The following is a 23,329-nucleotide window of genomic DNA, read 5'->3' as shown; positions in this document are numbered from 1 at the left end:
AACTACCAACTTACTACTTAATGTGCTGACAGTATCATAAACAAAAAACAAGGCAAGAGAAATTGGGGTAAATGCAAAAGAAATGTTACTAGATTGTGGGGTAATTTTGCACCAGCAGGTACCTCAGCTCCTCCATGCTTCTCTTAGCCCTGTCCTCAGGTGGAAAAAGGGGGAGAAAACATGATGATGTAAAAAATACTCATGGGTTGTGATAAGGACAAGGAGATCTCTCCTTGTGCTGGAGCAAACTCTCTTGGTCCTTTTTCTACTTACAAGATGTTTGTCAAATCTCCAAGCACAGGACATTATCATTTTTGCTGAAGGCATATGTTTTGCACTGAAAAGTACTGGTTCATTATGATTCCTGAATGAAAGGCACCTAAACTCTGCAAGATATCACCTAAGATGCTTTTTATTAGAGCTAACGCTAAAAGAAAAAAAAAATAGCACAGGTGATCGTACACCCCTTCAAATGCTAGAGCCCTGACCCTGACTCCAAACCACATAGCTATACTGTAGACCTTGTCTGTAGCAGAGGTTCTCCCCTTTCACTCAGTTGAGATAATTACATGATTTTCTTACAAAGAAACAACTCTGCTTGCTCAATTTCTGCTGTTGAGAAGAGGTGAAGTTCTTATTATAACTTCTTTCTGCTCTGTTAGATAAAGGCAAGACCACAGAGCAGTGGTAATCACTGGAACCAGGCGGAAGCTGCCTGCAGGCTCCTCTGTCCCAAGAAGCTGGCTGAGTTTGCCCCAGGCCAAGGGATTTGTGCAGCCCCACAGGGGGTTCTGGGGCCACACAGTATGGGCAGCACAGCACAGGGCAGGCCTGGGCAAACTCGAGTTAACCCTGGTGTGGATCACCAGCTGCTCAGCGCATGGTGGTCTTCTCGACAGGTTCACTACCACATGTTCATGTTAGTACTGAGAATACAGTATCATTATGGTAATGTTAGTACTAAATGATGTTCAAAAACTTCTGATACTGAATTGTTTATTTATTTGTAGGAACTGGTGAAAAGGAAGATAAAACGTCAGCTGACAAAACAGCAGAAGTCTGCTCTGAGGCGACGACTACAGAAAGGAGAGGCAAACGTTTATACCAAACAACGTCGAGAAAATATGCACAACATTAAGTCAAGCTTGGATGCAGCTAGTTTCTGGGGATAATTTATCATAGCTGCCACCGAACATGAGAAAACTCACAGTACATACAGCTAAAACAGTTACCTAATAACCAAGCATCCTTTTATACAGTGGAGGAAAAAGTTCTTAACGATACCGTGTATTTTTGGAAACTAATAAACATCACGCTGGTTCCTCTGGTTTTGTTTGCATGATTTTATTTTGTGTTCCTAGTTAAAAATATTGACTGTGATTTAAAATAAATTAGTAGTACTAGGTACGATCATTTAAGTACAGTATTTCCAACAGTATCTTGTTTTAGGTCAATTTTACTGTTTTTGTATAGATTATGAATCTTCTGATGTGCAGAGGATTCCTCTTTAAAAATTTTCCTTTGTTCCTACAACATAAAATTTAAATGTGAAATTCTGCCCTCAGGTTACAAACAGATATTTGTTTGATTTAATTAAAAATCAAAAGGAAATAAAAACTGATAGCTTTTAACACTCTAAAATTTCTTTTGAACCTGTACAAGGATCATCAAACAACATGATAATGTACATTCTTTGAACCAAGCAATTCTTACTTGTTTTTCCTTTCACTCCAGGATCTTGTATAGATCTTGAAAAGATCTATAGATAAGAGAAAAGGAATAAGTCAGTGCTGTAGAGATCTGGCAGTCACTCAGGTTTTGAATTTGGCTGTGCAGTTACCAATAAATCTAATTCATTTAACAATTTACATAAAGTGGTGAGCATTCTGAACTTCTCTTTTTAAAAAATATTACCATGGTTTTTTTTATGTTATTTTGGGTCTCTGAAGACCTAGAAAAACAAGTATCTTGATGTATCTGTGATTTAGGTGAAGAGCCTTCCTAGAGACCTATGACATGGTAAAGTTTGTCATCAACCCATAGTTTGCAACGTTTTAAATCTTTTACTTGGCTGGGGAAATGAGGAAGTTTGGATTTGAGGTTGATTTTTTACTCACACCTGATACTATCTATATTCTACTTTACCCTAACTGAAAATCAGCTTTTAGTCTATTGAGAATTACAGCCTCTGTCCTGTCTTGCAGCATGCTCTGCTTTGAAAGTTTTCAACTTCTGTCTTTTTGCTTTTACAATAAAAAAACTAGTCTTAGCTAGCAGCGGTATACATTCTTAAAAGCATGGCAGGCCGGAGCAGAGATGTAATAGATAAGTGTTTCTTTTAGCATCAAAGCTGCAGGAAGGTCTGGTGACAGAAGTAAGGAAGTCCAATTAAATCTTAAATGTGATTGTTATCAAGGTATGTAGGGCTGTTTCCTGATGCAAATAGCTCTTTTTAGCACGGGCAGAAAAGCAGCCTAATTGAATTTAATTTTATTTCCATTTTAAATGTAAAGGGAAAAAACATACTTTTATGTTTCTACACTCTTATCTGTTAAGGGGTTGTTTCAGTGACTGCTTAATGAGATTTCAGTTGAAGCTCTTTGCATAAGATGTGCACACACTTTTTGGCTTCTAATTTAGAGCTTTTCACAGTGGGTGAGTTCTTTCTGGTGCATGACCTGAAGTCTGTCTTGGTAATGGGTTCCAAAAATATACAAAGCCTGTCCCGTTTTATTGTGCTCCATGAGAATAGAAAGGATGGAATGATGGAAATCCATGCTGTTTATTTTCAAAACGTTCCTTTAAAGCATCCATTAACTCTTTTAAAGGTATTCTAATGGATGGCTGTAAGTTATCATTTTCATTTACTCTGCCAGACGAGACTTTTCAGAGAGTAGAGTAAGTGAGGGAGTTACAGCTTAATATATCTTTATTAAGCCTTTTTTTTTTTTTTTTTTTTTTCAAAGCAGCAGAATTCCTGAAATATCTGAAGTCATCAAAGGTCGCCACAAAGTTTACACATGGGATGAAGTTTAGAGTTCTCTTAGAGTGAACTTGGGAAAATGCAGAGGTTAAGACAATAGCATTATTGATTATCTTAGCGAATTCACCTAGCAAGGAATGTGCGGGTAATAACAAAATGGGTTTTAAATGTTTTAGTAAACAAACACAATGTTAGTTCATTAATTTGTAAACAAAACATGAAGATAAAGAGTAGATACACCTTGTGCAACGCACACTCTATAAATGAAACAGTATGTACTGAAACTTGCAAGTGATGGAGATAAAAGGTTGCCCAGCAGTTTTCCACTGCTGCATCTTTAAAAAGAAAAAAAGAAAAAAATAATTTTTCTTTGGGAAAGACTGTACGGTAATTAAAGAACACACATCCTTACTTTGGGATTTTTTCCAAATCAAAAAGAAGACTTTACTGGAATTGAAATAAAAGTAAGCTGAGCAAAGCAACTATTTTGTACAGTTTATGACTCTTACACAAATGTGTGTGACAGCAATGTATTTACATTCGTGCTTCAAGCTTTTGCCACTGCATCTGTGTTTGCCTTGATTGGAGTGCCTCTTCAGACCTCTGCATATCCCACAGGTCCTTTTAGATGTAAAAAGTTTAATTCACTGGTATTTTAATACATTTATTGTATAGGGAGTAAGGAAACTGCTTTTCAGGAAACCAGATTCAAATTGGGTTAACCTAATATATCACAAGTTTAATTTTGCTAATCGGATTAATTTTCTATTTGCCATTAATATCCTTCTTCTCCAGTTACATAGTTACAGGAAGAAAAAAAAAAACACCATACTTTTTATCGAATTTGTTGTTTTCAAACAAGAGCCTGCATGCTGCTTTCAGGCTATCACGTTTAGTATAGCTTTACATAAGTATTTCCTTATATTTGCAATCTTTTCCATAATTTGAGGGTTTGGGTGAGCAAGAGAGTCTCTTTATTCATTTGGTATGAACCAGAGAGGTCTTTGCCTCAGCACATCGCCAATAAACCGATGAAACAAACTTCTTTCTGGTGATTAGCTTCTCTCCCTGGCCTGTAGGTGGGTGTGTTTAACAGAAGGAAGGAGTAGGAATGCGCCTGTCAGCCTGCCTTTGCAGCTAATTAGCTCAGCATACAGCAAAGATAAGCAGTCCGGGGAGGTGGACCCTGCGGAGGGTCGTGGGGTTTGAGGCAATGCCTGATTGGGAGACGTGGGGAGATTCCTCAGGAATCCAGAGTTGGTACAGGACTTGCCTGACTCAGGCATGAGGGCAGCTTGTGGCTGCTTTCTGGAAAAGCAGAGCAGAGATGGATAGAACCTTGGAGTCTCTGCAACTTGTAATTGCCCAAGTTCTGCCTCATCGAGACCCTGCCCTGGTTTTTAAAGACTGTAAGTACCAAAGATAATGATTTTATTTCCCTGATAGTGAGTGTATTTAATTCAAATGTCTGTTGTACCCAACAAATTAAGAGAGAGAAGTAATTAACATGCTTGTACATGTATTCGTGTGCATACCACAAACTATCATTATTTTATCTTGCCTATTTGAAGGCAGTGTTGCTGCTTATTTTTTAAGTTTGCATTTCAGAAAACTGATTCACAACTTTTACCTAGGATATTTAATTACATTCTAATAACATGGTAAAAACTTTACTGCTTGACAATTTTGGAAAACTTTATGCCAACTCTCTTTCTGTGGTTAGTTTGTCCTATAAATTACCTTTCTTGACTGTAGTACTGCAAAATATCAAATATTGCAATCTTAAAACATAAGATGTTTTCCTGCAAGTATATGGAATGTGATTTCCCTCCCCCCCCCCCCCATATCAGACTTGACTATGGATGCACTTTTTAAACCTGGCCAAAACACTTTATTCTCTCTTTCTCTCTCATTTTACAAACTATCCCTTGTGAAATGTTCTGAAGTACCTTTCAGTAGATGGCACATAATAAACTGGCCTGATGCATCCCTTGAAACAGAGTTCAATGCAACTCACATCACGGAAATAAGAGTATTTAAATTTGAATTTATGATTTGAGTGGGGCTATGCATGGAACAAAGTGCTATTTAATTAGTAATTTCTTAGAAAATACATCCACAGATTTCATACAATGGAAAAAACCCTCTTCAACAGATCAAATGAAACAATAGTTAAATTCCATTGTTCTCAGTTTTCTTCACAGGTGAATGAGATCTCTTGATGTCATGCCCCCAAATCTGGTCCTACATAAACAATTTGATTGTAAAATTAGTATTTTGCTGGGTGTCATTTCAGTCTGAATCACCTAGTCAATCATTTAACATGCAAACAATGCTGGAACAATGTTAGATTTTTAGAAGGGAGTTTTATTTATTTATTTATTTAACATTCACTTCTAATTGTAATCTCCCGTGTGACCTGAGGCACACTGCAGAGACATTTATTTAATCTCCACTTCATTCTTTTGTCAACAGCTCTGTTAGAGTTAATAAAATCAGTCTCATACTGATGACCTCAACTGTTGCCTTCTAAACTTGCTGTAAAAGGAATAAAGACTTAAAGACATGGCTAGTGATGGACCTAGGGGAAAAACCCATGTACATCTGCATTAAACAACTCCACTTGCCAGATTCTTATGCTCATAGCCACACTGAAAAGTCAGAGGCTGACCCAGTAGTTCCCTGGGACTAAGTTGGATTTACTCTTGTAGAAGGATGCTACTCTTGTGTGAATGTAGCATAAGGATCTGTCCCAGAGCTTAGGAGTCTGACATCTGTTTCTCAGGCCACCCTGCAGGAGGTTTGTATGCTGCTGGGTAGGTTTGTATTACTGTTGCAGTCTTGGGACCTCGTGGAGCAGTCTGTGAATGTACACACATCACAGGAACAAAGAATTTGATCGGGGTGCAGTGTGGGGGGTGGGCTCGAGGAGAGGGGCATTCCCTTTCATAAGTTTCCACTGGTAACCAGTTCCTGCAGGTCTACTGACAAGGCTTTTATTGAAAGTGTATGTACAAGCTGCTTGGACAATGCATTTGTAACCACCCACAGATCTAAGGGAGGGAGAGATGATTAAATAGAAACAAAAGTGCGAGTGGATTCGTGTAGTTTTTTTTTTTTTTTTTTCTACTTTAGATTTTCTGAGGTATGAAAAGAATTTTGAAGGCATTCTAATATAAATTTAACCTATACAGGCTTGAAGTTGCTATGAGTGTGTGCCACTAATTCTGACTGGTGACAGACATTCATAGTGCTTTGTCTGTAAGTCAGATGAGAATTTACATGCATTCTTTTTATCTTCAGCAAAAAGTCATCTTTAGATCTAGGTGGTGTCCATCTCTGACTTTTAATCAGATTTAAATACAGCAAGCAAGTATTAGACTAGAAAGAACATAGTGTCTCATGTTTCCCCATGGGACCACGTCCACATCTCTTACAAACGCATTACTTTCAGACCTTATTGGAAAGAACAAAGTAAGAATGAAGTCCATTCAGGATCTACTTTGTTGCAGCAGCATCTACCCTTTTCACAATGTGGTGTGACTCAGTATGTCAACAGGACTGAGTTTTGCTAGGGCAAGATGTCAGAGCAAGTCTGCTCATCACTGCTCAGCACCACATACACTTTTTGTTCCCATTCCAACCTAGAGGTCTTGGCTTGCACTGTCCCAACACTTTGTTCTGTTGGGAATGTCTCACAGAGGGCTTTCTTCAACAGCAGCAGGGAGAGACAAGATGTTCAAAAGTCCCTGCCCTCCTGGGTGCAGCTTGCAGGAGCAAATACAGTGAGTGGTGCTGTGCCTGCTGCAGCAGTGCTCCTTCTGGGCTAGCATCTGCCCAGCAGAGGCAGAGATGATGGGATTTGGAAAAGATGCAAGATCATGGCTGGGTGCCCTGGCAACAAGACAGCAGGGATAATTTGTTTCTCACAAGTTCCTCCCTGCCATGAGAATGCTTTATCCTTATAGTGGTAAACAATCTTTGGCAGAGAGCAGGGGTCTGAGCAAGGCCCCGTGGTGCAGGCCTGTCACCAGCCCACCGATGGGGGACGGGGAACAGTGGGCTGCAGAGGGGCTGGCAGCTCCAGCAAGAATGGGACAGGCAAAGACATGGAGGAGGAAGGCAAGAAGAAGGAGCCCAGTGCTCAACCCATGCTACTGCAAGAGTTGTGTTTGCTTTTTGGTGTGTGTGTTTCCCTGAACTGTGCGCTGTATGTAGCTTCCATCCCAGATAACATGATAAAAAGATAATGCTTTCTACCATGCAGACCTAATTAACCCCAGCACTGGTCTAATCCATATGCTGACCTTATTACAACTTCGTTTTCATATCAAAAAATATTATGGTATCAGGTAGGAGTTACGATAAAGCTTGGAAAAAAGCTAAGTACTTCCAGAAAGTCTTTTTAAGCCCTGACTTGAATTCATGGTTCCTAGCTGGATTGCTACTTGGTTGGTTTGTGAACATTTAGCAAAGTGATTTTACATCAGCTGAACAGCACTGTGTCTCCATTTCTTTTTACTGGTAGCAACAAATCGCACGTTTTCCTTTGCACGTTTTGCCAGCAAAGATTTCAGGTCAGCAATAGATGGACAGGTTAGACTGTAGAGTTTTTAATAAGAAAGTATGTTAACTTATGGGGATCTGCCCATAATTTTTGGTAGAATCAGCCCAGCTCACTTTTCTTCATTTAACATTGAAATAGATTTGTCAGTGGGTACCATACTAGCTCTCTGATACAAGCTTTTAAATTGAAGTGCACTATAGCCAGAGTAAGTCAGTTGCCTTGGAGAAATATTACAAGATTAAAAGTTTTATCAAACAAAGTCTTTTCCTTTCTAGATTAATGTTATTATTACTATACTATTCCTGTGCGAATCAGTTATACTTCTGATTATCACAGGAGATTGACCAATTTATAATTCTTTATTGCTATATTCAGATGCTGAAATTATACCAAGGTTCTTATCATTTTCCCATGTAATGCTACATAAGAATGTAGACCAAGCCAAGCTCTTCGGCAATGATTAACAGTTGTCTTCAGACTATCAGCTTAAAAACACCTGACTTTAGTATGTCTACTCATTCTGTTCCAAGTGATAACCTGCTTACTCAATTCATAATGCTGCAGGGATTGACTTTTTGCCTCAGTCCAACGGTGGTGTCAGTGAAACCCTCCCAGTCTCTACCCTTCCTTTCCCTAGCTGCATCTAAATCTGCTGTGACTACAAACATACCAATGGTTCACAAAGCCTACACCATTCTCTGAGCTGCTTGCCTCCAACATCTTCTTCTTTCTTCCTTTACTTGGTAACATGTTCAGAATGGCTCTTGAGGAGGCCATCCAGTTCATTTATTTAATTTTATTTTGTTCTTTTTCCAAATCCTTGAAGTCTAGGAACTGTCAGTCAGTGCTGGATTTAAGGTAGCCATTGCCAATTAAAGATGTTGCTTCTCACAAGTGGAATCTCACCCCACAATCAGATCTTCTTTTCCTGAAACAACATCTTGCTACTTTTTGTGCTTTTTAAGGGTTTTAGACAGAATCACCTAGTAGTCCACTGCTAGATCAGCTCACTCATATAGCATCCAAATCCATCATGGAGAAGGAAAAATGCCCCTGAAGTCCTCTCAGCATATTGTTGGTGTCCCAGTACATGATACTTGATAATGTTTTTATATATATTTAACAATATACCTAATTTCATTAGGTTTAGTAAGGATATGGGGCTTTTTATTTTTGTACATATACATGGAGAACAGAATAGTATAGCATATGGACCAGAATATCCTAACAAAATCACTGCTAACATGCTAATACATAACATAATATATATGATAAATGCATAGTAAGATCATGGGAAAATTAATTGATATTGCCTACTCACATTTGTACCTTTTTTTTCCTAAAGCTATTATTTATATGTTTAAAAATATGCAAAATAAATCAAAAGAGAAGCAATAAAACCTTCCCTCAAAACAGCTGGATCCCACTCCAGTTGCTGCCTTTTTTTTTTTTTTTTTCTAGAGATTTAAACAGTATCTCTTTGCTAGCCTGAGCCCAATTTAACAGCTTCCCTAAGATGTATGCATTAAGTTACAAGCCTTAATAGGCTGCAGCTGGGGAAGGGTGCACTTGTAACTTATGAACTTTGTTTAAACGATATAGTTTTACTGATTATGTGCCATGGCTTGATTTAAGACATGTAAGGGAACTTTACTAGCCTCTCACTGAAGAATCTTCTTTAATAGATTTCATATTACATATTTCTTTCATTCAAAAAGCTTGTATTTTTCTTCTGCATTCACGTATTAAATTAAATCCACGAAGGCAGTTAAAAGGACTTTTAGAAACAGCTGTTTTAAGTTTTAAAATGACAAAGTAGGTGGTTATCTTGTGTGTGTGTTCTTTATACTCCACTCTCTCGGCAGTGAGACGTTGTCAAGTATATGACTCCATTCCACTTCAGTGGCAGAGTCACTTGGCTCCCACTCCGATTTGCCCTTCCAGTCTTGGCCAAAACACCCCCCTCCCAGTTGGCCAGCCTCCTGTTTATGGCATTGTTTGTTTGCCTTGGTTGAGGTGAATGCCTAGCCAGTATTTTTAGCAGTAATTCACAGAAACCTGGAGCTATTTTTTTTCTGGCATCAATGCAGTGCAAACTTACTGACATAATCCAAGTTGGAGAGTTCTGTTTCCCACTTAGAATGATATTTAATTTGACTCACAGACTTCCTTGAGCAGAGGCAAGACAGTTGCTACTGAAAGGTGAGAAATTGTCTGGAAAACAATGTTGTGTTATAATAAATGTGTTATCATTTAATCCTCTTTCAAACACAGTTCACATCAAACTGTATTTCTGAACTCTCAAAAGAGCTCAGGGTTCATTTAGGGTAAATGCAGCTGTATAACCCACATATTTGTTGTTCCACAGAACTCGCAGCCTGTCCTAAATTCAAATATATATATATATATAAATAAATAAATAATAAAAAGTCCTTAGAGTCTAGGAAAACTTCAAGAACTCTACCAGGATTTGCACTTGGGGACAGCTTCATTTGGTACAATGCTCAGCCCCTGGGCAAGAGGCTTTTCCAGCTGAGTAAAAAGCAAAGTAGAGAAGAAAAATCATCTTCTCACCTCGTAACTAGGCATTACAGCCAGCTTCAAATAGACTGTTGTGGAACCATTAATATTCACAGATGGGAGAGTACTAAAGGAGGGTATATGGAATTCTTGCTCTTGAACTTGGTGATGCACGTACTACTATGAAACTCTAACTGAGAAAGATCTGAGGTATAAAGTGGATAAAATATTGTCTGAATGGGGTCTTGGCATTGCCTACAACAAAATCAATACTGTTAACTAATTCAGCAACTGACAGTGTACAAAATAAATTGTTTTAAAGCATGGATGATTTAATCCTGAAGAAAATTGTTTGTCATTGCATACAAATACTATAAGCATTATCTTAAAAACTCAACCACATCATAGGCATCTTTCAAAATACGAAAGTCAATTACAATGAGAATGTCCTTTCAAAATGAGACGTAAATTACAGTATTTTGCTGCATTAAACCATGAATCTTGTTGTTTCATTTATGTACTTCTGAAAATTCTCATTGTTTTCCATACTGCATTTTTAGACTTAAGCCAGTTGGATTCCAAATACCGATATACAGCATAGAGACTGAACAACATTCTGCCTGGAATGTTTAGAAATGAAGGCAAACAATGCATGTGATTGCAGGAAAAATGAATATTGAGAGATCTTAATACAACATTAGTAATCATCATATTAGTAATCATTAGTTACTATCTTAGAATAGTAACTTAGTATATTTGATTGTGCATCTGATCATATGTATACATTTTTCACATCTTCCTAAACTACTACAAATCCATGTGATACATAATGAAGGAAAAAAAAATAATAGTGGCTGTAGTGGCTGTTAGGCATAAATAAAATCTTTTTTTTTTTTTTTAGTAGAGAACTGTTTTCACACACACCGAATTTTTACAAGTTTAGCTGAAATTGTTTTAATTATATATTTGAAATTGATATGCTGTTTTAATTTAATGATGATAAACATACTGATTCAAGCTAAACAGTTGAGTAAAATAAAATTAATTAAATCAAAACATAAAGAATTCTTGGGGAAAAAAAAGTTTGAGGCTTTGATATCATGGCTGCATTCTGTAGTTTAACCTGATGCATCTTCATGTTCATCACTGTTTTGAGGTGCTAGTTTTGGCTAGGATTGAAAAAATCACAGCAAAAACTGCAGTGATAATTTGATGCTGCCACTACATATATACCACCAAGTATTTCCTGCTACCATCCTCACAGCTAAGCCAGGTTTTATGTTTATCCAATTCAGTACAAACCCAGGCACTTTTAATGACTTAATTACAGAGATATCCAGCTGCACTGTGGGATAGGCACATAGCTTTCATTTGACAGAAATTCTAAACAGAATAAAAATGATGCTGCTCAGCTACTGTTTCTGTGTTAGTCATACACGTATTAGTTTAATCTGTAGCAGCTACTCACTGCTTACTAGTCCTCTGGTAAAATATTGCTTTATCTGTAAAATTTGAGACAGCTTAAAGCATGTTTCAGGATTTCAGGAAAAGAAGGGAAATATATTTCTGTTGGTGTATTGCAGTGAAAGTAGATACCTCTCTATAGCTCTAAAAAGTCTTTTGAATATTAGTTTTCAGAGTGGAAACTTTCAGCCAAGTGAGAGATGCAGGCTGTCTAAATGCTGAATTACCATCGAAAGGACTCATGAACAAGAATGGAAATTAAAACAGAAATTTTACACTCTGAACTCTTAATTTCTGTAAAACTAACAACAGAAGAGAAGCAAGGATCAGACACACAGCAATTTAGGTCACTTATTGCTATCATTGATACTAAACAGTTTAAATACCTGTTTCTTTTATAGACCACTATACCAGTATAATTTCCTCTTGGTAAGCAAAAGCACGCATGATATTTATGGGTAGTTTCCCCTCCATCAATGAGGGGCTTAGGATACTAAAATCTAGGGACTTGGACTGGACAAAAAATGATCATGCTTGGGATTTCCCTGTGCAGCTTTGCCAATTGCATTGTACATCTTCTTAGAAGACTCAACAGTTTATTACCTACAGAATAATCGATCTCATCATGATGTGGGAGAAATCAAGCTTTATTAAAATTTATTTATTTATTGTTTTACCAAAAGTTGTATCATACAGGCTGAATGATGAGACCAGAAAGAGTACTGTGGGTTACCTACACCACCAAATTCATTATTCCTGTGGACTTTGCATTATTGTTTTTAAGGACTGCACTCTTGGACAACAGTTGTTTCAAAAACCAAAGCACTTTATGGAAACATCCTAAATCAGTGATATTCTTAAAGCTGATACTTTCTGTTGCTATCTATTTCAATACCAGTAAAGGACTGAATGTCACCAATACCATTCTCACACTGAAGCAACAGCTCCTACTGAATTGTCATGTTTAAACTTGGAAATTTTACATTCATGAATTTTATGTTCAAATATCAGTTTTCACTTAATGGGTTTAAAATTAGATTGTTACCCAATGTGTGCATGCTCTGTGGAGCAGAAGGTCTCATAAAAAAGAAAAAAAAAAAAGAAGAAAAAAAAACCACTCAGATGTTTACATCAGTGAGGTATTCAGCCAGAGACCAATTTCTGAAGGTGGATTACCATTTGGAGTCCGTACCGGTAGCAGTTTCCCTGGCTAGTAGACCAGTTTTTCTCCCACATTCATCATCATTTAGAAAAGCAGAAGTCAGTTTCTGTGGTTAAGAGTTCCTCAATATTTCAGTTTTTTCTCACAGCTGCACTGAGACAGTGGTTATCCCAACGTGTTTCCTGTTACAAATACAAAATTTATTCAGATAGCTTTCTTCTTTACGGTGAAGCAATATTCCAATGCCATGAGAGTTCTGCAGCTTTAAATGCTCAAAATGCCAGAACTGGTAGGAGCCAACACTGCTGCTGCATCCGTGACACCATCCAGTGGCAGACAGCAGTGTGCTCCAAACACCCTGCCTCGCCTCCCCAGAGCTCAGACCACGCCACCCGCACTTCCTCATGGCTTGAGCACAGCAAAAAGGGAACTGGTGATGACCACACTCTGTGTGTCTGCCCTTGTCATGGCTAAATGCCAAGAAAAGCTGTTGTCTGTGAGAGCAGTGCAGCTGCCAGAAGTCAGGAAACAGGCGGTGACAATATTGGAGCTCACATTGCTCACCCTGCAGCAAACAGAGCAATGCCCTGTCCATAGATTGCATGTGAGCTACCACCAGGGTGACACTGTCTCAAAATGGATCACTTCTACATTATTCCACTACTAACAAGGTCAGACGAGATGAAGAAAGAGGAAAATTATACATGTATGAGGAAAATTATCTCTGCCACTGATTCCTGTATGCACTAACACTTGATACTGAACCAGTATCAGTACTCTGAAGGACCCATACTGCTGCCTAGGGCTTCCATACTTCCACTGGAAGGTCCAAATTAAGAAACATACTTCTTACCTTCTGAATTTAAATTTTCAAGTGAGAAATGATGAACATCATACACAGCTGTTTTTTTTTTGTTTGTTTGTTCATTTGTTTGTTTTTGCATAGTGTTGTGGTTTAACCTATTAGGCAGCTAAGCACCACGCAGCCATTTGCTTACCCTCCTCCCTCCCTCTGTGGGATGGGGGAGAGAATCAGGAAAAAGAAAAAGAAAAAAAAAAAAAAAAGGAAAGAAAGCCTGTAGGTTGAGATAAAGACAGTTTATTTGGAGAGAGGAAAAAAAAAAAAAAAGAAGAAGAAAAAAAAGGAAAATAATAATAATGATGATAAGAGTATTAATACCACTAATGTGTACAAAACAAGTGATGCACAATGCAATTGCTCACCACCTGCTGAACGATGCCCAGAAAGAAAGAAAATTATCTCTAAGCTACACATGGCTCTGTAAAAGGAGTCTAGATAAACTATACTAAAATTCTTTTCGAGTCCAAGCCGAAAAGTGTTGAGAAAACCCCAACACAGAACGTAAAACTTTGGAGTACTGGCTCAATAGTCATGATGTCAATTGGATTTCTGGTTTTCACATTTCTATTTTCACATTAGCCTGCAACTATTATCATCATAATATACAACACCTTTTTTTCCAGCTACTTCATAAAGTTTTGCATTAAAAGTCAGCTGCTTTCCTTGCATGACCATGTGTTTTTGTTTTTGTTTTTGTTTTTTTTTGAGAATGGAAAAGAGGAATCTGAGTATAACATTTTCTCATGTTTGAAAGTGAGCAGCTTAATGGCTGCTGTGATATCAAAGTTCCAACACATTGACTTAATAGTACAATATTGCTGACCTGCAATTTATGTACTACAGTAGCCTGCAATCCCAGAAAGTCCAAAATTGCCACAAAATCATATTTTTCACACCAGCAGAAATAATCACAGACATTTTATTATCAATAATAAATGTATCAAGCTCATATGTCTGCATTTCTTGTGTAACACAGAAAACACTAAGATCAAGGACATGTATGCATCCTACATTCAGCATTTTTATGTCTTTGACAGTGAATGTCGTAGCAATATTGCAGGAGTTCTGGGAAAGCAAACAGAAGCAGAAGGCCGTATTCCCAAGTGAAGGCATCATTGTGTATGAATCACTGAGCTCCCTGGGCCCACCATTTGTGAGCTATGTTACCTTGCCGGGAGGAAGTTGCTTTGGTAACTTTCAGGTAAGTGTCAGCTTCCAATCTTTGCCAGGGGAATTTTATCTATTTATTTATATATTTATTCAGGAAAATTCTTTTGCCATAGAAGATACAGGACAACTACTTCTGTAACAATGAATACTACACTTGACTTTTCCAATCTCATTCTGTCCCAGCCCTCACCGACTTGAGAGACAAGGTACCTGAAGGAAAACAACACAGAGTTCTAGGAATGATTTTACCAGTCTTGTCTCTGGTTTCCAGTCATATCTACAATGAAGTGAAACATTATGAGTAACTCAAGTCAGGCCAGATATGTCCCTTCTACGTCAATAACCAAACCTGTCAAGTTAAGAACATGGAATTAATGAAAAGGAAATCCTTCTATTTTGATCTGAGTTCACTTTTTTTTTTTTTTTTTTTTTTTTTTTTTTTTTTTTTTTCTAGACCAAGAAGAACCAGCAAAAGTCGGGTGAAAAATGAAATGAAAAATGTTAAGGCCAGGCAGCTTGCTCACTGCAAGTGCTAATCTGAAAGCAGATGGAGTGCATCTTCATACACTCCATCCTGAGACACTCCACTCAACAGGCCAGACCAGCTGATGAAGTGCATTGCTGTCCTGAAGTTGAATGTGATGGGCTACTTTTAAGTCTCTTGTTTATGCTGTAGTACTTGAGGTCTATGGCAGGACCACAGCACACTCTTATTTGTCTACCCTTCTTTCTTGATCGTGTGTGGGAAAGAGAGAACGTGCAGAGGCCCTCAGCCACATGGTGCACCTGTCACTCTGTGCAGCTACATCCCTGAGCCAAAGTACCAAACTTCATGCTTGTGAAAGGACTTTACACAAACTACAGAAATCTAAAATGAAGCATCCAAACACTTACAGAAGGGTGGGCCCTCTCGATGCACCTCAACGTGGGATCCACAAGTCCTCACGTGGTTTCATCCAGCACACTTCTCTGTCCCTCCTCGCTAAACTTGCTCAGAGGCAGCTGTTACCAAGGTGTCACAGTGACATCATTCAATTCTGTTTCTGAAGTCATCACCGTAGGCCCCTGGCAGCGGCAACACAACACTCTCTCTTGCTAATGCGAATGTCTCTGAAACAAGTAGAGAAGTCCCACTCTCCCCAAGCTGACTTTAATTGGAGTAGTTCCAAAATTATTCTCTGCCCCCCTACATCTGGGGAAGGTGTGTGAGAAATCTTTGCCTTAAGAAAGGATTACAAGCCAAAAAAAGCTTGCTTCTGATATGTTCCCCTTCCTTTTAGAGCTGTTCACCTTTGATTTCCAAGGAAGAAAAAAGAAGGTGAAATCAACAATTCTCCTCCTCCGAGTTGGGAATATGAAATAAGCCCAATTATTTAGGAAGCGTGAAAAAGGAAACTATACATTTCCTTGTTAAACACCTTGTTGCTTCTGAAAACTTTTCCAGTACTTTGCAGCTGCAGTGCTTTTCGGTGGGTGGGCAGCCGAGCTCCATCACGGCCACTCTCTCCCTCCCCCTCCTCAAAGAAAAGGGAGAGAAAATACGATGCAAAGGGCTCAAGGGTTGAGACAAGGACAGGGAGATCGCTCAACAAGGATCGTGATGGGCAAAGCAGATGCAGCATAGGGAGACAGTAAGATTTCCTGCCTAACTACTACTACTACCAGGCTAGACAAGTGAGAACCAAAGGAAAGAAACCAAAAACACCTTCCTTCCCCCCATCTGAGCTCTTCCAGCTCCTCCCCCCGTGCAGCGCAGGGGAACAGGGGGACTGGACTGGGGGTTGTGGTCAGTCTGTAGCACTTCATCTCCACCACTCCTTCTCGGTCCCTCTTTGCCCCTGCTCCACGTGGGCTCCTGTCCACGGGCTGCAGCTCCGGCCCGGGGCCTGCTCCTGCGGGGACTCTCCATGGGCCGCAGCCTCCTCCAGGCCACATCCACCTGCTCCACCGGGGGCTCCTCCACCCATGGGGGGGCTGCAGCGTGGAGATCTGCTCCATGTGGGACCCATGGGTGCAGGGGGACAGCCTGCTCCACCAGGGGCCTCTCCCTGCACAGCCCGCAGGGGAACTGCTGCTGCCTGCCTGCAGCACCTCCTGCCCTCCTGCGGCGCTCACCTGGGGGGCTGCAGGGCTGCTTCTCTCACACTTTCACAATCCTCTCTCCCAGCTGCTGTTGCACAGCAGTATTTTCCCCCCTTCCTTAAATCTGCTCCCCCGAAGCCCACCCAGCAGCACTCCCTGCCTCGGCTCTGGCCAGCAGCAGCTCCTTTTTGGAGCCATCTGGAGCTGGCTCTGCTCTGATGCTGACAAGATGGGGCTGCATTCATTTCCAAACTGCCTGTCATAAAGGCCTTCACCTTTGCATTACATTGAGGCAGCGGTGATCTCAGCCTTATTGTATTGCTCTGCGTAATGTAGCTCCCAAAAGAGATCCCAAGGTCCAGAACAGACATGGAAATAACTGGGGGGTTGTAAGGAAAACAATTGCATTCCATCTACATGCTTGGGTGTTATTAACAGAGCTTTGTATACTGAGCTGGTGCTTGGTAGGAGAAAAACCATAAATCTTCCCTAGGAAAGTAGGACCCCCTCAGCTACATACTGCTGTGAGGAAACTCAGATGTAAGAACACACTTAAATAACACATCAGCAGAGCTGTTGTGCTCCTGACCACCAAAGGCACCTTTTTCCAACACCGTCGTACTGGAAGTTGATGCAGCTGGTTCCATCCTTAACGTGGGACTGTACAGTGCTTTAAAAGAAATATTTTTTCACAGCTTTGGAGAAAGTGAAGCAGAGAAAACCCCACCTAACCACTGATACCTGGACCCCAAACTGCCACAGACTGACAGCGATGCCCACTGGATATCTCCTGCTGCCTTCTGACTGCTCCAGCAGAAGTCCCGTTTGAATTAGCCAGCAGGTCCCTCTGAGTGGCTTTGCTGAAACTCCTGCCGTAGGAAGTATCCTACGGGAGCCAAGTTGCTAAACTGATGTGTGGTTTTCCCTTAACCCCCTCAGCCCTGACTTTGCAGCTCCTGACGACACTGCCAACGTGTGCAGTGTCACCGTGTGCCAACTAGGTGCCAGCTGCCATGGTTTATAGATTGTAAAATGAGTGATTTGGGACTCGTGAGCACTGAGAACAGGTTAGCAATTGCTTAAGAGCTTTACTTGTGTCGCTCTGGGGCAGGGAGATGGGTGAAATATCTTAGGCTTGAAAGTGATTCCCTGCAGAGGGACGTGCTCAGATCTGCACAACAGATCTGTTGTTTTGCTCACCTTATTAGATCCCTGCTTGAGAGGTTGCTTGCAAGAATCGATTCCTCTTTACCTTGATGTGTCAAGCTAAAGACAAATCTGTGCCAAAGCACTGTCTGATCAGACGAGTGCCTCAGTTCAGGATTGTTCTTGGACAGCTCCAGAAACACCAGGACGATCAGCGCCTTCAGGAACAGATTAATTGGATCTCGAGGCTGTCATAAAACAGGTCCCTGAAGTTTGAAGACTCTTCCAATAGTTTGGGCCAGCAAGGAGCAGCTGTACCTGGCGGCTGCGGTAACTCGGGGCTCAGAGTCTCAGAGAGCGTGGTGAAAGGTGACCCCCAGCTGGCTGCTGGAGGAAGCTGAGGCAGCGTTCAGCTCTAACCTTTGCCTTCTTGGCTGTCATCTTTGCACTCCTGCTGTCAGTGGGTGTTGAGTGTCCTTCCCCCCAGCCTCAGCACGTGCCCTCAGATGTAGGCAGCGTTTAGCAGCTAGAATTCACTCAAATATAAAGAGTACAAATCATGCGTTTTCTGCTTTTGCTTTGGAACTCTTAGCTTGAGGTTTTCCTGCAGGCCATGAGGTTTCTTGCAGCAGCAGGGATGAGTTCTGTTAGCAAGAGGCTGTTCTGTGCTTCGACTGTGGGAAGATGAATGGTTACCTGTGCACCGTTAAATAGAACTTGACACCTAGCACACCGCACTTGCAGCCTGTGGGGTGCTTTAACAAGCAGGTAAATCAGCAGAGGCTGTTTTGCAGCCGGGGTGATGCTGGGTGATTAAAAAGCAGGGGCAGAACAAGGAGTTTCTAGTGTTTGTTCTTGCTTGTCATCCGACTCTCCACTTCCACTGTTCGTTAGAAAAAAAACAAAAACAAAAACAAAAAACAAAAAACAAGGGGTAAGCATCTTAATATCTTTATTATAAATGGAAGGCACAAAACAGACCAGCTACAGAGACTGTCCAAGAGAAATACTTGGTGCTTTATAAACAAACAAGGAAGTACCCTTAGGTGGGTGTGATAATCCTCCTCTAATGCGTTTTTGGAGTGCAAAAATAGATTTGTTCCTTTCTTGCTCTTCTCTCCAGGACAAAGGCAGAATAGGCAACTGCAAAGTTAGACCAGGGAGGTCAGTTTGTTCCATACTGAGAAAGACAAGCCTGTAAAACAAACTAGACAGATTTTCTTGGTACTATTCATCTTCCTTCAGCAAAGGCAAAGCTTATGACACTTGTTGGTGTGTATTTCCAGACCCCCAGCTACTGGCACTGTAGCGCATCTCTAATTCTTTGGTACAAAAGGTTCAAAATCTCTTAATGCAAACATTTTACCAGCACCCTGGAGCAAAAAAAAGAAATCTAAAAATCTTACCAACTTCTATTACAGACCTGCTGAGTGCACCAGAGTTACTCATTTTTATTCAGGCTTTCAGGGGCAACTTCAGTTGGTTTAGCGCCCGGATTGCCGTGTTAGCAGGTGTCAGTTTAAAAAAAAAAAAGCTTTTGAGGTCCTTTTTAAAATGAGACTGCTTTTTTGGAATTTAGGGCTGCGAGGTATGCTTGGTTTTGCTTTCTTCCCATTCCTTAGACCAGATCCATTCAGATTCTGAACAGCGTTCCCGGTCTGTTCAGGAAACTGGAAGGCAACAAGCAAAATGATGAGCTCCTTGGGCAGTCAAAAGAGCTAAATCTGGAGAGTGTTTTGAGTCAAACTTCCATGCTAAGGAGCACCAGTAATTGTTAGAAGTAGATGCAGAGGAACCTGCATGGCACTGGGTGTGTTTCTGAAGGTGCTAAAGGTGCGAAGTGACGATTCCTATCCATAGTAAAGAAGAGAAGGAAAGCTTGCACTTAACTACTGTTTTATTCCCTTTGCCCAGCAGTCAAAAGCAGTAACTAATATGAGAAGCCAACTTTTCCTCTCTTTATTTTAGATTTGGGAAAATTCCCTGCCAAAAAAATATTTCCTGGAAAATTCACTAGTGTTTGTGTGAGTAAAAGGTTTCAACCTTTGATTATTAATTTGTAAGAACTATTTCATCCACTTTTGTCCAGAAGAGTCAGAAATAATTTGCACAGAAATGTGCAGCGTTTTAATGAAAGGTTTCAGAATCACTCTAATTTGAACTTTATCTGGTCTGGTTGCAGGTTTTGTGTTTAGTGTCTTTAAAAAAAATAATAATTAAAATTTCTGACTTCATCTCAGAAAAAAGAAAAAAAAATGCTTGTGGCTAAATAAAATCTGTTGCAGCTCTGCTCATCGAAAAATCATTGGCTGTTAAATTGGACCTAAGTCGTCTTCTCTAACCTTTCATGATCCTGCAGCAATGGATGAGGATGGATATATGGATTAGGGAACAGCACGTGGTGGCAAACCTGTGGTATTTGCTACAGCGCAGAAAGAAAAACCCAATTGCTTCCAAAAAATCCGACTAATTCAAAATCCTTGGCATCATGCAGTCATGCCACTGGCAAAGTGAGCATTCCCCTGCCTCTCAAAGCTTGCTGTACCCTTGATCTGCTGTCTTCCTGCTGTTAATTGATTGCAACTCTACGTGTCTGATCAGGGCTACGAGTTGTTCTCGCTATGGAGATCATACAACATATACTGTGCACGCTTGTGTGTATAGATCTGTTTATCCTGTATGCATGTACATACGTCTGCATATTTGTGTGCTGGCCCCCAGATCACTCATGTTACAAAGCATCGGCCTCGAAGGCATACTCATCAAAATCTTTTGTAGAGCCTCCATTTTTTTCTAGTTCCCTCAAAATGAGAGAATTTTTACGCGCTCTCTGTGTCGAAAAGGCAAAAATTCTGATTTTCACTGTCGCTCTCGCTAACTTTCTCTCACTCCCTCCTCGTGTGTGTATAAACACAGATGTGTGTATGCGTATGCACATCTGTGGATTTATATGCACTGGTATGTTTTTTGCTGTACAGGTAATAAAGACGGGGAAAGGTTTTTGTGTTTTCTTAATAGGTGAAGAAATCTTGAAGACCAGAGATTGGAACATACTGAATTTTAAATTAAAAAAAAAAAAAAAAAGTTAAATTGTCCGGCTGTGGAAGATGGAGCCTCATTTTTGCAGCCACTTTGAATCATGAGTTCATCTCTAAATGCGCTGGGTTTTTTGTTTTTGTTTTGTTTTGTTTTTTTGGTTTTTATTTTTTTGAAGAGCTAACTATCCCTGGCTGTCTCCAGTCTGAGAGAGCATTCAAATGGACTTGCTTCCTCTATTAGTTATAAGCTGTTTAAAAGCACATCCTATGTTTGAATTGTGGATGAGAGGTTCCCTTGGCAAAGTGAGGAGGAAAATTCTTCCTACCCCTTTATTTTTAATTCACGGATTCAGTCTTGGTTTGGCCTACAGGAGAAGTTAACTGGAAGTCTTTGAAGATCGATAACTTTGCTGAGGTTGTCTAGGTAGGTGAAATGGAAGACCCACAGTGCCTGGAACGTGCTGTTTAATGCGTCCTAACTGTGTTCTAGAGAAGTTATTTGTAGCCAGAGTTGATTATTGACTTGCATGTATGATCAGGTGGTTTTTTAAGGAGTGACTCCGTTTTCAGGCTTCCAGATGTGCTCCAAGTCATCTTATTGAGGATGTGGAAGAGAACGCTTGCTGACAAAGCTCCTGGCAGCTTTACGGAACTTTCATATTTAGTTAGTTCATGTAGCAGCTGATTTCAAGGCTTTGCTCTCTTCGAGAGACTGATAACTTGATTTGATGAACTGAAGAAAGCTGGAAAAATGTTGGTTCCTCATTATTTTTCACTTGTTACTTTCTTTAGGGTTACTTTTCAAAAGAAGATTTCCCTGCTCACAAGCCAGTAGAAGACTTTCAGCCCAAGCAAGGGTGAAGACAGCTCTCTCCAAGAGCAGAGGAAGGCCCTGTGGAGAGAAGCCGAGCTTGTTAGCAGAACTCGTCGGCATGTCTAAACAAGGAGACGATTGCTACTTCTATTTCTATTCTACCTGTACCAAGGTATGGCTGGCTTTCCTTTGCTTTGCTTTTTTTTCCCCATTTTTTTTCAGGAAGGAGTAGATTAGGAGGAGGAAGCACGCTGGTCTTTGGTTAACTTGAGAACCAGATAGATTCTGAATTCAGTTGTAGCAACATTAGGCAGCAGCATGGCCATTTTTGAGGCTGTACTCTATTTTCCTCGTTGGTTTCCTTTTGGTTCCAGGGAGACAAATGTGCCTACCGCCACTGCGAAGCTGCTCTGGGCAATGAGACGGTCTGCAAGCTGTGGCAGGAGGGTCGTTGTTTCAGGAACGTCTGCCGATTCAGACACATGGAAATTGACGTGAGTGCCTAACGATGTGTTCTCAAAATCAATCAACAAAAGCATTTTTCAGTGCCGTAGGTGTACTGATTGTGCTTTTGCAGGATAGATTTGTTTGCTTCAAAATCATACTGGTTTCTGTTACCAAGAGAGGGGGTGGGAGGAAGCAGAGGAAAATAAAATCAATGCCTTAGGTATGTCTTAGCAAGATATATATATTTTTATTAGATGCTGACAGTTTTCTCAACAGATGCAGAATAGCTGTTAAATAGACTGCTAAAACCTGCTGGAGCAGGGGGGTAATAAACAGGCTGTTCTATCGTCATGGGAGCAGGCTTGATAATGAACTCTCAGGTCTCTTCTGACCCACAGTCCTTCCGATAACGCTGTTCTCGCTGCCTGGGGTAGGAAGTGGGGAAAGTTAAAGGTGCAGAAGAACTAAGTCTCCAAGAAGTAGTTCTAGACAGGGTTAACCTAGGCAATTTCAGATGTTCTTTTTCCCTCTGAATAATGCTAGTATAATCCTAGGTGTATTAGTTTAACCCACCCTCAACTGGTGTCTGAGAGTGCCTGTCTTCTCTAACTGAATGATGACAAATCTAAATGTGCATAGTGGTTCCAGCTTATGCAAACTTTGTGAATATGCCCAGAAATACTCCACTTAACTGAGAAACTGACCTTTGGAATGATGTTTCAGCACTGTGTTGTGACAGCTGTCATGATCTGGAGCTGCGCATCTCTTTGCAAGCCTCAGGTGCATGTTATCACGAGCTTTTCTTTCTTTCTGTCTTCAGAAAAAGTGCAGTGAGATTCCTTGCTACTGGGAGAAGCAGCCGGGAGGCTGTCAGAAAGCCAACTGTGCTTTTCATCATGCAAAGGGACGTTACATCGATGGACAATTCTTCCCACCAAGCAAGAGTGAGTTTAGGTCCTTTTTCTTGAAGTGCTGAAGACTTAATTTGGAGTATTACTTAGTGGGTGCCAATCCTGTAGGGGGCATCAGGTAACTGTTCATTTGTGAGTACAGGAAAAGGTCTGCAGTCATAGG

The 23,329-nt window shown here is 40.3% G+C and overlaps 1 long non-coding RNA gene and 1 pseudogene across 1 annotated transcript; one reads left to right on the top strand and one right to left on the bottom strand.

The window, feature by feature from the left end:
- LOC139999739 (serine/threonine-protein kinase RIO2-like) overlaps positions 1-23,329 on the top strand; it is a 60,735-nt pseudogene that overhangs the window by 11,313 nt on the left and 26,093 nt on the right.
- On the bottom strand, positions 12,163-15,735 carry LOC139999741 (uncharacterized). Its single transcript, XR_011805247.1, has 2 exons — positions 15,623-15,735; positions 12,163-12,878 (listed from the first exon to the last, which is right to left on the bottom strand). It is a non-coding gene; the product is annotated as an uncharacterized lncRNA (long non-coding RNA).

The sequence above is a fragment of the Anas platyrhynchos genome, chromosome 29, assembly GCF_047663525.1.
Source record: "Anas platyrhynchos isolate ZD024472 breed Pekin duck chromosome 29, IASCAAS_PekinDuck_T2T, whole genome shotgun sequence".
NCBI lineage: Eukaryota > Metazoa > Chordata > Aves > Anseriformes > Anatidae > Anas > Anas platyrhynchos.
This window is presented reverse-complemented; position numbering and strand designations above follow the sequence as displayed.